Consider the following 16321-nt stretch of genomic DNA (forward strand, 5'->3'; position numbering starts at 1 on the left):
GAATAAATGGTCAGGCATAGTTAAACTATAGGATTTCCCTCCCTCTTTCTTTTCTTTCTCTCTCATTCTCTCTTTTGTTTTTGTTTTTGTTTTTTTTTTCTCTCCCTCTCTCCCTCCCTTTTCTCCTATAGCAATTCCTCTTAAGCTCCAGTCTGGATTAATTGCTCTCTGGGTCTTCTATGCAGTGGTCATCCTAAATTTTCAGTTCACCATGATTCTGGGAATTCCCTTTTTTCCTCTCCTTTGTTGTATTCCTTGTTTCCAAGGTCTATATCATCCTCTTTTTTGGTTTATTTTTTCCAACAGCTTCTGGAGAAAGGGGCCATTGGGAGATAAATTTTCATGTCTGAAAAGGTGTTTTTTCTGTTTTCTTTTTTTTAATAATAATATATTTTTATTATGTTATGTTAGTCACCATACAGTACATCCCTAATTTTTGATGTAAAGTTCCACGATTCATTACTTGTGTATAACACCCAGCGCACCATGCAATACGTGCCTCCTTAATACCCATCACCAGCCTATCCCATCCCCCCCCCTCCCGAAAATGTGTTTTTTCTATTTCACAATTGGGTAGTAATTGGACTAGTGTGAACTTCTGGTTGAGGTGCAATTTTCAAAATTTTTAAATTTCTTCAAAATTTTGAAAGCATGGCTCCTTGTCCTCGAAGTTTCCCATTTTAATTTCAAAAAGTGAGATGTCATTCCTGATCCTTTTATTCGACATTTTATCTTCTTGGGAAATTCTGTGTTCTGAAATTTTATGATGTGCCTTGGTATGAGTGCTTTTTTTTTTGTTCATTGGATACTGATTTGGGCCCCTTAAGCTGGAAATTCATGTCCAATTCTGAGAGATTTTCATGTTTTATAGTTTTTATTTTCTTCCCATGTTTTCTCTTTTTCCTCTTTATGGAACTTCTGTTACCTAAATGATGAATGTGTTAAATTGAGCCTTATTTTCCTTATCATTTCTGTTCTATTTATCATCTCTCTTTATTTCAGTAGACTTTTTGTTTGAGTTTCTTAGCTATTTTCTCAATTTCATCTTCAAACCTTTCTTTTGATTTAAAAAATTTTGTTCACTTTCAGTTTCTAAGTTTTTCCTTGATTTTTTAATTTTTTTTTAAGATTTTATTTATTTATTTGACAGAGATAGTGGCAGCCAGCGAGAGAGGGAACACAAGCAGGGGGAGTGGGAGAAGGAGAAGCAGGCTCATAGTGGAGGAGCCTGATGTGGGGCTCGATCCCATAAGGCCGGGATCACGCCCTGAGCCGAAGGCAGACGCTTAACCGCTGTGCCACCCAGGCGCCCCCTTGATTTTTTTTTAAAGAGATTTATTTTTTTCTTTGAGAGAGAGTGAGACTGTGCAGGCGGGGGAGGGGCAGAGAGAGAGGAGAGAGAATCCTCAAGTGGGCTCCCTGCTAAGCCTGGAGCCAGACTCAGGGCTCAATCCCAGGATCCTGAGGTCATGACCTGAGCTGAAATCAAGAGTAGGATGCTTAGGGGCGCCTGGGTGGCACAGCGGTTAAGCGTCTGCCTTTGGCTCAGGGCGTGATCCCGGCGTTATGGGATCGAGCCCCACATCAGGCTCCTCCACTATGAGCCTGCTTCTTCCTCTCCCACTCCCCCTACTTGTGTTCCCTCTCTCGCTGGCTGTCTCTATTTCTGTCGAATAAAAAAAAAAAAATAGTAGGATGCTTAACCAACTGAGCCACCCAGGTACCGCTTTTTAAAAATTTCTAATTAATCTTTTTTTATAGCTTCCTATTTTTTTTTTTTTAAGATTTTATTTATTTATTTGACAGAGAGAGAGCACAAGCAGGGGGAGTGGCAGGGAGAGGGAGAGGGAGAAGTGGGCTCCCCTCTGAGCAAGGAGCCCAACTCAGGGCTTGATTCCAGAACCCTGGGATCATGACTTGAGCCTAAGGCAGCCGCTTAACTGACTGAGCCACCCAGCCGCCCCTATAGCTTCCTATTCTTATTGTAAGAATACAGTACTTTCTCTCTCTGAAGATACTGTGTTTTGTTTTTATTTTTCTTTAGCTACTTATATTGTTCATTTCCTTTGAAACCCTTTTTCAGTTCTTTATTTTCTCTTTCATATTGGCAACTTTCTTCAAATACCTGATGTTTTCAGCAGTCTTATTTAAAAGTGAGACTCTGAAAGCTGATTGGGAGTTCTCTGTAAGGTTTGTCAACTGGTGAACTTTACTTAGGTTAAGAGGTTGGGGACCCAATCATTTGCCCAAATGTCAGTATTCATGGGTTATTTTTATTGGATTGGTTCATTGATCCAGAGAATAATCTTTCTGCCTTTGGGAGTGGGAGAAGATGGATAATGGCTGGGGGCAAAAATTTGGGGAGCTGAATGGGGGGAAGGAGACAGGTTCTCATTCTTTATTTATAGATGATCACTTAATCCACTGTATTCAGTGTGGTGCCTTCCGCTGCTTCCATGTCTGGGGTCTCTCTAATGCATTTTCTCCAGAGAATAAACTTACCTTCTCCTGCTAAGGTGGCAGGGGGGGACAGGAGAACAGGGAGAGGGTTTGCCTGCCTGTGCCTGTCAGTTTAGGGGATCTCGGAACCACTGTTCTTTACTTCTGTTTTCAGAGTCCCTTCTTCCTGGATGCCTAGTATCTCTGGTTTCTTTCTTTTTTTTTTTTTGAAAGGTTTTATTTGTTTATTTGACAGAGAGAAAGAGAGCGCACATGAGGGCGGGGAGGAGTAGAGGGAGAGGAACAAGCAGACTCCCTGCTGAGCATGGAGCCCAGTGTGGGGCTTGATCCCAGGACCCCGAGATCATGACCTGAGCTGTAGTCAGACCCTTAACCGACTGAGCCATCCAGTCCTCCAGTTTCTGAGTCTTCTAGTCATCCTTGGAAAGGTTAGCTTTTCTATCTGCTTGTCTTGGTAGTTCATGTGGCTCTGCCTGTACTTTAGGGCTGCTTAAACAGCCCTAAAATTCTCTTTATTTTTTATTTTGACATAATTTCAAACTGAAAGTTCCAAAAATAGTACAGGCTACACCATATTTGTCAAATGTTAATATTTTACCATATTCCCTTTATTCTTTTCTCTCCCTGTGTATGTGTGTGTGTCCGCATTCAAATTTATATATTTTTTTCCTGAGCTTTATGAAAGTTGCCGATCTGACACATCTTTATTCCTAAATATTTCTCATAGAGAATCACAGTACAGTTATCAAAGTCATCTGAAATGAACATTGATATAATATTGTTATTTAATCTGTAGACCTTATTTAGATTTTGCCAATTATCCTAATGTCCATTATAGCAAAAGAAAATTCCAGACCATGCATTACATTAGGTGTCGTGTCTCCTTACTCTAGAACAATTTCTCAGTCTTTCTTTGACTTGCATGACGTTCACACTTTTTCAGAGAACATGTTATTTATTTTGTAAGATGTCTCTTGACGTGTCTTGATTTGAGTTTGTCTGATGCTTTTGTGTCAATTTATGCAATTGATTTAAGATTGTTGAAATTCAAATTATGCCTTTTTGACTGGAATGTCACAAAAATACGTTCTCAGTGCATCGTGTTGGAGGACACATAATGTCAGTTTGTCCTATGACTAGTGATGTAACTTCAGTCACAGGTTTTGGCTGGATTTCTCCAGTGTCAAGTTACTGTTTTTGTTCTTAATGTGTCTTGTGGGGAAATGCTTTGAGACCACGGAAATACTCTGCTGCTTCTCAGACTCTGCCCGGCTGGTCGTAGCCTCACCAACGATTTCTCATCCGAATCAGTTGTAATGGTTGCTGAACGGTGATCCTGTAATTCCCGTTCTCTACCTGCTTTTGAGAGTGATTCTTTTGTCTCTGACCTGAGAGTTCATGTCTTTAATCTGTTTTGGAAAATTCTCCATTGTTTTCTCTTTGAACATTATCTATCTGTAATTTTCACAAATCTTTCCTTTTCCTGTTAAATGTATGTCAGACCTCCTTCATCCTGTTGTTAGGTCTCTCAGGTTTTTTCCCCTCACATTTTCCACATTTTTATTTTTCTGTACTGCACGCTGGATAATTTTTTCACATCAATTTTGCTGTTCTCTTCAGCTGTGACTGATTTCTTTTTCACCCATTTGTTGAGATTTTAATTTCATTGGTTATTTTTAGAAACTATTTATTTTTCAGATCTGTCTGCCTGATCTTCTTTTCATAATGTCTTTTTTAAGACTGTGCTTTAAATTCATTCTTTTATAATTATTTGAGATAATGTTTTCCAATTATCCAATTTTTAAATTTCTTGTAAGCTCTACTCCTGTCATGTGTCTACTGTTGCTCTTGTTGCTTTGTTTCCTTGTATGTTTTATAATTTGGGGATCTGAGTTCATCTTCAATAAGGGTTTCTGTGGTAATCTTTGCCACCTGGGCAAGGGGGTATTACCCCAGAGGGTGGGTTTGTTCTTATTTGTTTGTTTGTTTGTTTTGGCTTCTGCTGGGTGTTCTACTAAAGTTATCCTGGAGATAAATGACTTTTTAACATTAATTTCTCAGTAGGAGGTTTCCATACTACAGAAATAGATTTTGTTTAAACCCCAAACCTGTATGAGGGCTCGTCTCTGTTGGAAGCACCCAAACCCACACTCAGGTTGAAAAAGATAAATATTTTTTATTGCCTCCATCTACGAGGGGATGACATTCTGGACCACCTTTTCACTGAGGGACTCTTCCTTTGTGTGGATGTCCCACTTCTAGTTCCCTCACTTCCTGTGGCCAAAGCCACAGTCCATCTTCCAGCATGGACATTAGGCCCCCTGTGTCACTAACCCCAGCAACCACCTCTGCCCTCCTCAGGGTTCCACAGTGCCAGCCCTCCTGTGTGTTCAGCTCTCGATGGCAGTTTCTCTCCATTTTTGGTGCATGGGACATCCCATTTCCTCTGGCCTCAGCTATATATTTAAAAGGAGTTTTGTTAGATTTTATCCTACGTTTCTGTGTATTGTCTAACAAGAGATGTCATCTGTTTCACCACCCAAAATGTGTTGAATTCTTGTCCACTGTTGTCTCCTTGTCTGTTTTTTTTGCCCCTGTAGGTTCATGCCTTTCCTTTTTCCAGGAGGAAGCAGAGATAAAACAAAGTAGGCAAAGCATATGCTTTACCTGAAATTTCAGAGAAATTAAGGATTAAGAAACGGCTACAGTTTAGAGGTGGTTCTTTCCATGTTATATCAACTTTAATGGTGGTGTTATATTCCTGTCAGCTCAAAACCACACAAAAGCTTAGGTTTTCTTGGTCATACCTGTGTTGCTGTTTTGTGCTTAGATGCCACAAGCTGTAACTTAATCTTTTTCTAGAGTTTCTGTTTACCAAGCCGTTGAAGTCTTCCTCCATATGGTAGCTGGCCAGCAAACATTTTTATGCCTAGGCCAGAGAATGAACCTCTCTTTCTAGCTGTCAGAATATTTCAACTACAGGATAGTCAGATGAAATCATAAATTTGTTTTACCTCTCGTGAGAAGTGGTAGTTTCAGCACCATTGACATTCCCGAGCACTTTGGATTATAGATCAGCCTTGTTTATTTGAACATAACTTTTAAGAGTTTTCAGTATACTGGGGCGCCTGGGTGGCACAGCGGTTGAGCGTCTCCCTTCGGCTCAGGGCGTGATCCCGGCGTTATGGGATCGAGCCCCACGTCAGGCTCCTCCGCTATGAGCCTGCTTCTTCCTCTCCCACTCCCCCTGCTTGTGTTCCCTCTCTCGCTGGCTGTCTCTATCTCTGTCTAATAAATAAATAAAATCTTTAAAAAAAAAAAAAGAGTTTTCAGTATACTTATTAAGTAACCGATCCAGGGATGATGATTATGTGTTTAAAGACCATGTTCTAAAAATAATCTAAATCTTTTGAACTATCAAGCAGCTGAACTGTTCTTTTTAATATATCGAATTAGGAACCAATAAAATCAATGATGTGTTATTTTTGCCCCGACTTTATTGTATTCACCCACTTAATTGATTAGCAATATCTTCAACTATCTTACCATAGATATATTTAGCAAAATTTATTACTTGCAGACTGATAGAACTCATGAATTATTAAAAGCATCAGCATATGGAACCCACTCTTTCCTCATTCCAAATTCTTTTAATATGGCTTATGTTGAGCCATTTAACTGGCTTCTGTCCATCCCACTGATGGAAGCCGCAGCCAGACGAGAGTTCTTATAAATGATTGGCTTCCTTTCCAAGCAAGAGGAGGATGAAATGTCAACTTTTTCCTCTACTACCTGAAAAGCAATCAGTGGCAACCCTTCCTGCTCTTCTTGACAGTAGTTTGGCTTTACAGAAGAGGGTGGGCATTTAGCCAAATGTGAATTTCAGTGCTATATAAAGGAAAATTTTAAGTAGCTAAAACTCAGATAATAGCTGGAATTTTCAGAGAAGCATTCGGATGGGTTAACCTGGGAGTCTTCAGTAAGCTAACTATAGCTCAGAAATTCCTGAACTGCGTGTTCTAATCCCTCCTTTCCTGATGATGAGCCGAGTGACTTGAGGTTACTTACGGAATCTCTCTTTGCAGCAGTTTGCTCAGCTGTAGGACTGAGTTTAGGGATAATAACAGCTTCAGAAGAATAGTGCAGCATAGTGACTGATTACCAGTGACTACTCAAGACCACTGAAAAGGACATTTTGAAATCAAACCTTGAGGTTGAAGACCATTTATTAACTCGACCTTGTGCTTTGAAATTTGTTATCCTTATCTGCGAAATGGGGCTTTTACTTACTTCACAGGATTATTATGAGATCTTAATGGAATAGTATGTGTGGAAGCATTTCGTAAGTGGCGTTGCACTATAAACAGTACAGGTTGTTAACATAAGGCTGCTAGTATAGTGCTTTATCACGTGGAAACAAATTTGAGAATTGGATAGGACCCTGGCGGGGGAAACTTGAAATTCATGGGACAGTGGTTTTTGTTTCTGTTTCTGTATGCAGATAAGCTCTATTCTGTATTTTCCGTTGCTTAATACTTAAAACCCCAAGAGTTAACATTCTGTGAGCTCCATTCTTACAGATAAAGAAAGTGTGACTTACTTGAGATCCAGCTCCCTGTCATTCTAGCTTATCAAAGAGGAAATGGAGTCTGAAGAAGAGTCAGTCCATCCTTCCATCTAGTATAATATATTGCTATACTTTCGCAAGTGTTTTTATCTTGCACACAAACTCGGCACCCCAATTGAGTAGGAAACACAGTAGCAAATAATTCTATTGACCGTGTGATTAGAGAAGGACTTCTGTCACCGGCTTTATGATGGATCGATGTGCTGGATGACCTTCCCAACTGAACAGCGAACACACTGGATGAAGTATCATAAAGCAGTTGTAGCCTGTTGCTAAGCTGGCAGGAGAGTAAGCTCACTGTTGACTCACTAAATGAAGTGAAGCTAGGTATCCTAGCAGGTGACGAGGAGCCAGAGTCAGCTTTTGCTGTGGAGATTTTTGCAGTTCTATGACCTGGGGCTTCTGCTATGAAGAGTGGGACAAGGGGAGCAGGGTGGAAAGCCTGTGGCCTGTGCAAGTTGGTGAACTTAAAAAGAGCTTTCCGGAGAAGCCAGGAAACAAAAAGACTATATTTTCAGTGAAAGGGTAAAGATAAGTGGGTCTGTAGTGATCCTGCTGCTGAGAACGACAGTTATAAGCCACCTTCACGTGGTTTCTGGTCCCAATTCAGACAACAGGTGTGGTCCAAATAAACCTTTAGAGGAAAGTTTCATTAGAAGTGGCCCTGAGTTGATAGAGAGCAGCAGAAGTAGACACAGACCCTCTCTTGAGTCATTCATCTTCAATCTGGGTCTCAGATAATTCTTACAAATACAGTGTCTAAGGAAAATGAGCAGCTTCCAGTTAAAACCCACAAGACCATAGAGAAATAAGGCAGTATCATGAATGAGAGCCAGCAGAAACACCTTCAAGGACTTTGGTTATTGGATTAGATTAGATTTATAGATTCAAAGAAATCGTTGAGATGCAGCTCAAAGAGACAGAAGAGTGAAGCGATGTGGAGAATGGAGGGATAAGGTCTAATCAGTTCCAGGAGAAGAGAGGGAGAGAGTGGAAAGAGGCCCTTTGAAAGGGCGATAGCTAAGAACTTTCCAGAACTGTTGAACGACACCAGACCTCAGATTCAGGAAGACCTAGAAACCACGAGCAGGATCATCATAATGAAACTGAGGTACACCAAAGAAAAAGAGAAGGCCTTAAACTTACCAGGAAGAAAAAGACTAATGATACAAATTACTTGCCCCATGCTCCTGTGACCCTGAGTTGGTGTCTCTGGCTCAGTTTCTTTGGGTGTCAGAGAGTTACAGTGCCTGTTACCCCAGTACACCCAGATGTGGTTAGACTCATTCCAGCTCCACCGTATAGAAAACGTATTTATGAACAAACTACTGTAAGTTACAGGAGTTCTAAGCTCATCATTTACTTCCCCCTTAGTTAAGTCTGCAGCACGAAGGGGATTTCTAGCCTTTGATTTTCTTCATCTTTCATGTGTCCAGTTAAGGGGAAGTCAGTGAGATCTAGCCATCAGTGTTATCCTTGTTTTTGTGAACAACCAGGTCTTTTTTGTGAGTGCAATGAAGTAAAGATATAACGCAGCGAGGAGACTTCAGACTTGTTGCCGAGTCTTTTCTCCCTTGATCTGAGAGCGCCTGCTTAAAGACGGGCGTTAGGGCTCTGTGCTTCTCCGGTTTCCCGAGGCGGTGCGTGCCCAGTGGAGTGTGTGCTGCCAGTAGTCGGGGCTGTAGAGGCTTAATGGGTAAGGTAATGTGGGCCACATTACTGATTGCCCCTTTCAAATCTCCCAGTAACCATTAACATAAATATCATCTCACCATTTTGGACAGGGGACACCACCCTTATGCACGTTAGTAATATGATGCTAATGCTTAACCCTTTCCTGGCTTGGTTTGCTTCAGAGGCCCTGCCCCATGTCCATGGGTAGGGAGTGTGTTTGAACCTGGAGGAGAAACGGAAGGGTTAACTCCTTTTGGTTTTGCCCTTTGACCACTTCAGGATGAGAGGCATGATGAAATACTTTTCAAAATCTTCAGTGGAAACACATCATGCATAATTGGAGCAAAAAAGAATAAATCAAAGCTTTTCCCCCCTTTTAGTCTGGTAATTCATAATTGAAACCACATTGAGGTAGGGGCTGATAACTTCAAAACAAGCAGGAAAACTGCCCTTTCTATCAAGGTAGGAATAGGTAAGGCTCCTCATTACCAGGGGCTCAAAAGCTTCTGTATAACAAGCCTGTCCTCTCCTCCCTTCCTTTCTTCTCTGAATTCTCACTTTTCTGCTCAGGCAGATACCTTCAGTTAAATCAAATGTGGGTTCACTCCAGTATGCTTAGTGCTCTTCTTGTCACATGAATTTATACGTGGTGACATTTTAAAAAATCCTTGATATGGTGAGTAATAGGAATTAAATTTTGAGCCATCCTTCTTCGAGGTTGATTTCTTCTGTCTGGAATTTGGTTGGTTTAGGTTGAAAGAGCCCTTTAGTTGGTAATGGAATGTGGTTTTCCTCGCTCTTGATTTTATAATCCTCGAGTAGGTCCAGCAAGAACATTTCAGGATGCTTAGCAAAGGCCATTTGCTTCCTACCTTCCTCTGCTCTCTGTATGGTAGGTAACCTTGGCTAGAATGCTTTTGGTTAGGCTCATATAGGGCTACCATGACCTTTCAACCAAAAAAAAAAAAAAAGGCAAAATGAGATTGCAAGAAGGGTCCAGACAACTTTCTTTGTGTGAGATTGCCAAAGGCATACCTAGTTTGAGTTTGAATTTCTTTCTTGAAGAAGGAAACCCTTTTGCACTGGAAGTTGACTTTACGCCTAGCCTCCCAGGACCTGCCTTTCAGGCATCCTGAAACCCAAACCCATGACTTCTCTTGCTGCTTAGTCTGTTCACTGCTAGCTCATTCACCAGAGCTTTCCAGAATAAGCAATATGAAAGAAATTTCCCAAAGCTGGTGTGGTACCTGGCAGTTATCATAGCTACTATGGATTACTTTTATGTGATCGCAATTTAACAATCTGGATTTCTTATTGAAGCCTCTATAATGAATATCTGTTGTGGGAGTGAGAAGTGAAGTTTGGGAGGATGGGGGGGGGGGTGGTGGACAAGGTATTTTGGCCAAATGCCAGTACTCTGTCAGAATGATACACATTTCTCCTCCCGTCTTTGAGTGAACAGTTTCACTGGGTAGATTTGAAAATGGTATTGATAGCCAAGTTTCGATTGGTGCAGCTGTAATAAGTGGGTTTTGCCTTTTTTCCAGGTCACCAGCGCTGGGTGCCTGGTTTCATGCCCTATCTTGCCACGATGGAGATCTCATCAGGCAACAGAGTTAATTGCCAGCATTGTTTGCCTTTTCCCTGGCAGAAGTCAGAGTCTTGAGTAAATTATGGAGGTTTAAATTTGCTTGATTTCCTGCAGAAAGTGGGGTCAAGAGGTCCCAGACTGTAGACACTCTCTATGGTCAGCCAGCAGGGGGTCAGTTCTTAAAGGTATTTCAGAGGTGACTAAATGCTGTTTTTGAAATGTCCTTCTCCACTAAATTTTTTTCTCTGGGGGTTGGTTTGTTGACCTTACCCCAGTGGAGGGGAGTGTCTGCGTGAAGGCACATACCCCATTTAAAGCTGCCTTTCCCCACGCTGTCACTGTGCTCTGAAGGCAAATGGGATTATGTTCCAGGAGGGAAAAAGCAATTGGCACAGAAGCCTAGTTGCAGATCGGCATTTCCTATTTCTGACCTTTGAAATAGAACATAAACGTGGCCATGTTCACTTACCAGTAAAACAATACGCAGGAAAAGAAAGTTACGAAAGAAATCAACAGAAAGCTAATCACGTGACTTACAAAACCTTCCCTCGTTCAGGGCTCTTCAGGCTGTGGCACTGGCCCGCCTGGCCAGTCCCTTTCATTTCTGCGCTCCTTCCTTCCCTCCCTGTCACGTGAGCGTGTCTTAGCAAGACTGCTCACTCAGTTTGCCAGCACCCGCCTGCTTACCCTTGACGACGACACAGCGGTCCCTCCTCATCTCCTCCAGGGAGGTCGAGGCCACCGTGTAGACCCTTCTGTTCCCACAGGACTGGAATGCCTTGTGTTAGTAATGGTTGTTTTACTGAGCTGTCCTCCCCACCGGATGATGAGCACGTTACGGGGAAGGCCTGTGTTTGTCTTGGCATCTGTAAGACTCTTCCAGGCGAAGAGTATATGCTCAGGAAATGCTGACTGAGGGAATGAGCACCAGAAATACGATGGGTAGGGACAATTGTTGAATTGCTGATGCTGGTGTTCTGGCAGGCAAGGAGAATATGAATGGGGAGAGCTGGACGTTTTTGTGCTTGGTTTAAACTGCAGTTCATGGAGCTCTGTGCTGAGTGCTCATTGCTCGTGTGCCAGATCTCATTTTGTCATCATCGCCCTAGGAGACAGGTACCATCATGGTCGCCATTTTACAGATGAGGAAATTCCACATCACCACACTAGTACATGGCAGGGCCTAAATTCAAATTGTCTGTTAAATACCCCCATCCTGCCCTTCTTCGGAATAGTTGGCACACTCAGATTCTCAGTAACTGCTTTAAAATGAATGAACTGGGTTGGAAATCATGTTCAGAACTCATGATGTCACTTATTTGCGTGTACGTCACCTGTTCACATCCATACATAAGGAGGACAGAAAGAACATGACCTGGGTCATCTGGGTTTAACTTATTCATTTTTAAACAGGTTTTTATTGAGTAGTGCTAGGAACTGGCTAGGTACTAGCTGTTGTAACAGTTATGGCTCTTGCTTCCATGTTGTTTTCAAGATAAAATATAAAGAACAGGAAGGAAAGAAGAAAGTGTGAAAATAAAAACAGCGTATTTGGAGAGGAAGTAGAGGTAGAGAATCCAGATAAACTAGGACCCCAAAGCATGATAAGGTCAAAGTAGAGAGGAAGAAGGATTTCATTTAGACTTGTTGCTGGAAGAGACCTCACGATTGCTATCCCACTTGTAGGAACCATGGAAAATAAAGCCCAGAGAAATGATTACTCCCACAAGATCAACCACGGGCCACCATTTATCGAATGCTTGTAGTGTGAGGTACTTTACAGATATTAACTGTTTACTTTTATTAATAATCTCTGGGTTGTTAAGAAATAATAATTAAGAAATGTTAATAATTAACATTATTAGAATTATTATCATTATTATTTCTCATACCTGGAAAAATAGTATTATTATCACAATTATGGAAACTGAGGTGCAGGAGAGGTTAAGTACTTTGCCCGGGTCACACAGCTGGTCAGTGAAATAGCCTGAATTCATCTTAAGGACGCGTGATTCCAAAACTGACCCCGAACGTGCTGACTCACTTTTTGAAGTCATTTGCCTCAGCCCCGGCAGCATATCCTACAGTGAGGCCCAAGCCCGTGTCTAGTAAGTAGATGCTCCGCTTCTGTGCGAGTCTGCGTTCATCTCAGCGTCTGCATTTTATGGGGAAGTGTGGGTAAGATTTCAGACCTGGTTATGCTCCTTTGCCGGCTCTGTCTCCCCTTTCTGCTGCCTTTTCTGCTTCCCCAGTTTTCACGCCCTATCTGGTATGCAAGTGAGTAGTGTGGAAAAATTGAGCACCAAGACAAGTTACTGTCTGCTTCCCACCCACCCGTTCCTACCTCTCCTCCTCCCCTTCCACAGTCATCCGCTTCCCGAACGGAGCTGGCAAACGGGATGAGAACAGATCGGTCATCTTGCCAGAGACTCTGGTTCCTTCTCCTGGCAGCGCCTTGAAATCAGAGCTGTGATGCCCTTCAGGGGGTGCCTCCGTTGAAATTCCAAGGGATTCGTTTTCTGAAACCAAGCTTCGCATCTCTCGGGGAACTTTCCTCTCCTTTTAATGTCATACAGGCATTCAAGTGTGTTGGCATTCCCCACTTCTCCCAAAGAACAGACCCCGTTTTGTTGGAGTTTTAATAGTTTTTCCTCCTGTGTTAGAGGTATATTTACCTTTTTTAATTTATGTGTTTCCTTTGTGTCAGTGTTATATATTCAGTGTGTTTTATTCCACGTACCTTCTGAAATCGTAGCGTTTGGGGCAGGCTATTGCTTATTGGCCCAATGTGATTATCATATGAAGAGCTTCCAGCGTTTTTGTCTCAGAGAAGAGTTAGAAGTAATAAACTCTGGCGTTCCTCACAGTTCCAGTTTCCAAAGTCTGTAAGATGGTGATGCCTACCTCGGACTCAGAGTAGGAGGGCGTGAGGATGGGCCACGGGCCTCCACCATCCAGTGTTCAGAAGCCAGACCTTGAACATCACGACATCATTCACTCTTCCCTCCCTCCTTTCTTCCTTTCTTTTTTTTGACTGGTAAAGCAAATGATTAGGCCTCATTCACTGTTTTACCCTACAGTGTGATCATTTGTAAAACGAGAATACCTGTATCTGGCGTGGGGGTTGTTGTGAGGCTCCGATGTATTACACGTACAGCCCGGCGCCTGACAGTAAGTGCTCAGGAAAGCTTTCACACGCATTACAGTACCTCAGAAACTCTGTTTTTGTGTCTTTTTCATTTAAAATGTTTTTCAAGCATAAGAGAGTACTGTGTTGGGAGGAGTAAATGAGTGGGCTGGGTTGGTGATGGCAGAGAGGCCGTGCACCTTTGGGATTAACTGCCACTTACTGACTTCGTTTCCGTAAAGGTCAGGAAGACATTACGGAATAAGCTTTGGGGTAGATGACTAAAAGGGGTTCCTACCAATGGATGAGATGCTAGGGTACCAGTGCTAAAATCTAGGTACGTTCCTGAGACTGCAGCTTAGAGTCAAAGCGTGAGGTCATGGAAACAAAGTCAGCTTTTCTTATTGTGTCTCATGGCTGTGAAATCTAATTATGGCCTGTTGTGGACATTTTGGCTTTAATATCCTGATTACATTAGGACTCCTGGAATCCCATTCAGTCTCTTTGAGTTCCCATCCCATGTGTATCCCATGTGTTTGTGTACATTTCCTGTCCCACACTGTTACATCTGGCAAACAGCTGTTGTCCTCTACGTGGTGATGGGTGTCCATCAGTGATAAGGGTGAGGCTGATGGGGGGCCTTGGGAATCCCAGAGGACGGGAGAATAAGCAGCCAGACTTAACAGTAGGACATTTCGTGTCCAGCCACTTTCTGGCAGAGATGAAGTTCGGTCCTAAGCTTCTCACGTAATAACATACAAATGTGAAGGTAATTAATGCCACTGAATTGTGCACTTAAAAATGCTAAAATGCAGGTTTCGTGTTATATTTTACCGCAGTTTAAAAAAGTGTACGTAATATACCAAAACCCACTTTCTGCTTTAAATGAGTAGATTGTATATTATATGAACTATATCTCAAAAAAGCTGTTTAAAAATATAAAAATGTTTTAACCATCTTATTACCAGAACAAAAATATTTTTGCTTATATCACTGCATTGAAATTTACTTAATGTTTTAATGGTAGCAAAGAAGTTGAATTTCCTTCATTACTTTTTTTTTTTTTTAAGATTTTATTTATTTATTAGACAGAGATAGAGACAGCCAGCGAGAGAGGGAACACAGCAGGGGGAGTGGGAGAGGAAGAAGCAGGCTCATAGCAGAGGAGCCTGATGTGGGGCTCGATCCCACAACACTGGGATCACGCCCTGAGCCGAAGGCAGATGCTTAACCGCTGTGCCACCCAGGCGCCCCTCCTTCATTACTTTTTAAACCTGATTTTGAGAAAATTTTGAACTTACAGAGAGTTGCAGGAATGTACAGTGAACTCACACCTAGAACTCATCACCTAGATTTATGCACTTTATATATTCATACTCTTTATTCATAGTGTCAGAAATGATGTGCTTTGATAGGTTTTATTTTGGTTTTTGTCTTTTTTTTTTTTTTTCAGATTCAATGTGCTAATTACTTATTGGGCCCTTTCAATCTGAAAATTCATGTCTCTTCTATCTTCTGTCCCAAGAATTTATTTAATTTCTTTGATTATCTTGTTTCTTCTATATTCTATGTTCTTTTTCAGGAGCCTCCTATTAGGTGGATGTTGGACCTCCTGGATTTTCTCATCTTTTCCAAGCTGTTTTTCATCTTTGCCTTTTTGTTCACTAGACTGGAATATGTTACCTTTTTCTTTTAATCCTGCTTCTTTTTTTTTTTAATTAAGCTATCCTGTTTTTAATGTCCAAGAATTCTTTCCTGTTCTTTGATAGATCTTTTTAAATAAAAATAGCAGTTTATTCTTATTTCATGGATGAAAAATTCTCTTCCTGAGGATATAGTTTGTTGTTGATGTTGTTTTAATTTCCTTCTTCTTCTGTTGTCTGTTTCCTCTGAGTTCCTGCCTTTCTATTTGTTCATTTGGTTTCTGTCATTATGCTGAAGACGTTCCTGAAATGACTGTGATTCTAGGATCTGTTCATGATTACCAGGGAAGCACTGAAAACCTGACTGGAAAGCAGCTCTGGGTGTGAGGGCAAGCCTCCTGCCCGGAGGCTGTCACTGCCAGATGGCAGAGGGGCAAGCGAGCCACATGGCTGCCAGTGTTTGGGGACTTGGAGGGAAAGGCGGCTGGGCAGCTCATCATTCCGAATATAGGCTTTCACCTGCATTTTCCTCTCCGCTGTGGCCATGTTTCCATGCCCAGAGCTTCAGTTTCCCAGAGAACAGACCTCCCTCCTCCTGCAGGGGTGGTCAGCAAGAGGAGGTTTCTGGCTGAGTGGCTGGGTGAAGGGGAGGTTTGTGGATCCTGGGTCCCTTTTGCTCCGTATACATATTTTTAAACAGCTTTCCTGTTTTCAACCCTGCCCCTCCTCTTACTCCACAAGGTTCCCACGGAGCTTATTTCTGAGCCTTTTTGGAGTTCAACAGTTTGGACTTGTTTCCTTTGTTGGCCCCTCTGTGTGGTTACTTAGCTTTCGCCCTCCTTCTCCTGATGTGCTACCATTTCTCTTCCCCCCCCCCCCAAGTCTTCTGAAGCCCGTCGATACTGCTCATCTGCTGTTGTGTCCTCTCTCGTTTCACTGTCATTGTCCATTTGTATTTTGTATCTACTGTCGCTTGAGTGGGCTTGAGGAGAGAATGGAGATCAATGTATGTGTTTAATCTGCTGTGTTTAATTAGAAATCTTTTCTCAGCTACAAAAATTCTCTGCTCCTGTTTCAGTGGCCTCAGAACTCACGTTAATTAAAGAGAGTCAATACAAATTTGGGAGAAGGGAGGACTTTGAGTAGCTGATTTAGCTCTTGGCTTGGTCATGGTTAAAGCCACCAAATCTCCCATGTTC

General features: G+C 42.0%; 1 protein-coding gene across 1 annotated transcript in view; it reads left to right on the forward strand.

Moving 5' to 3' along the window:
• The window catches only part of EXT2 (exostosin glycosyltransferase 2), a 127067-nt gene that overhangs the window by 64995 nt on the left and 45751 nt on the right, over positions 1-16321 (forward strand). The gene's annotated exons all lie outside the window — the stretch shown is intronic.

The sequence above is a fragment of the Ursus americanus genome, chromosome 24, assembly GCF_024610735.1.
Source record: "Ursus americanus isolate L20-20 chromosome 24, mUrsAme1.1.p, whole genome shotgun sequence".
In the NCBI taxonomy this organism is placed as follows: domain Eukaryota; kingdom Metazoa; phylum Chordata; class Mammalia; order Carnivora; family Ursidae; genus Ursus; species Ursus americanus.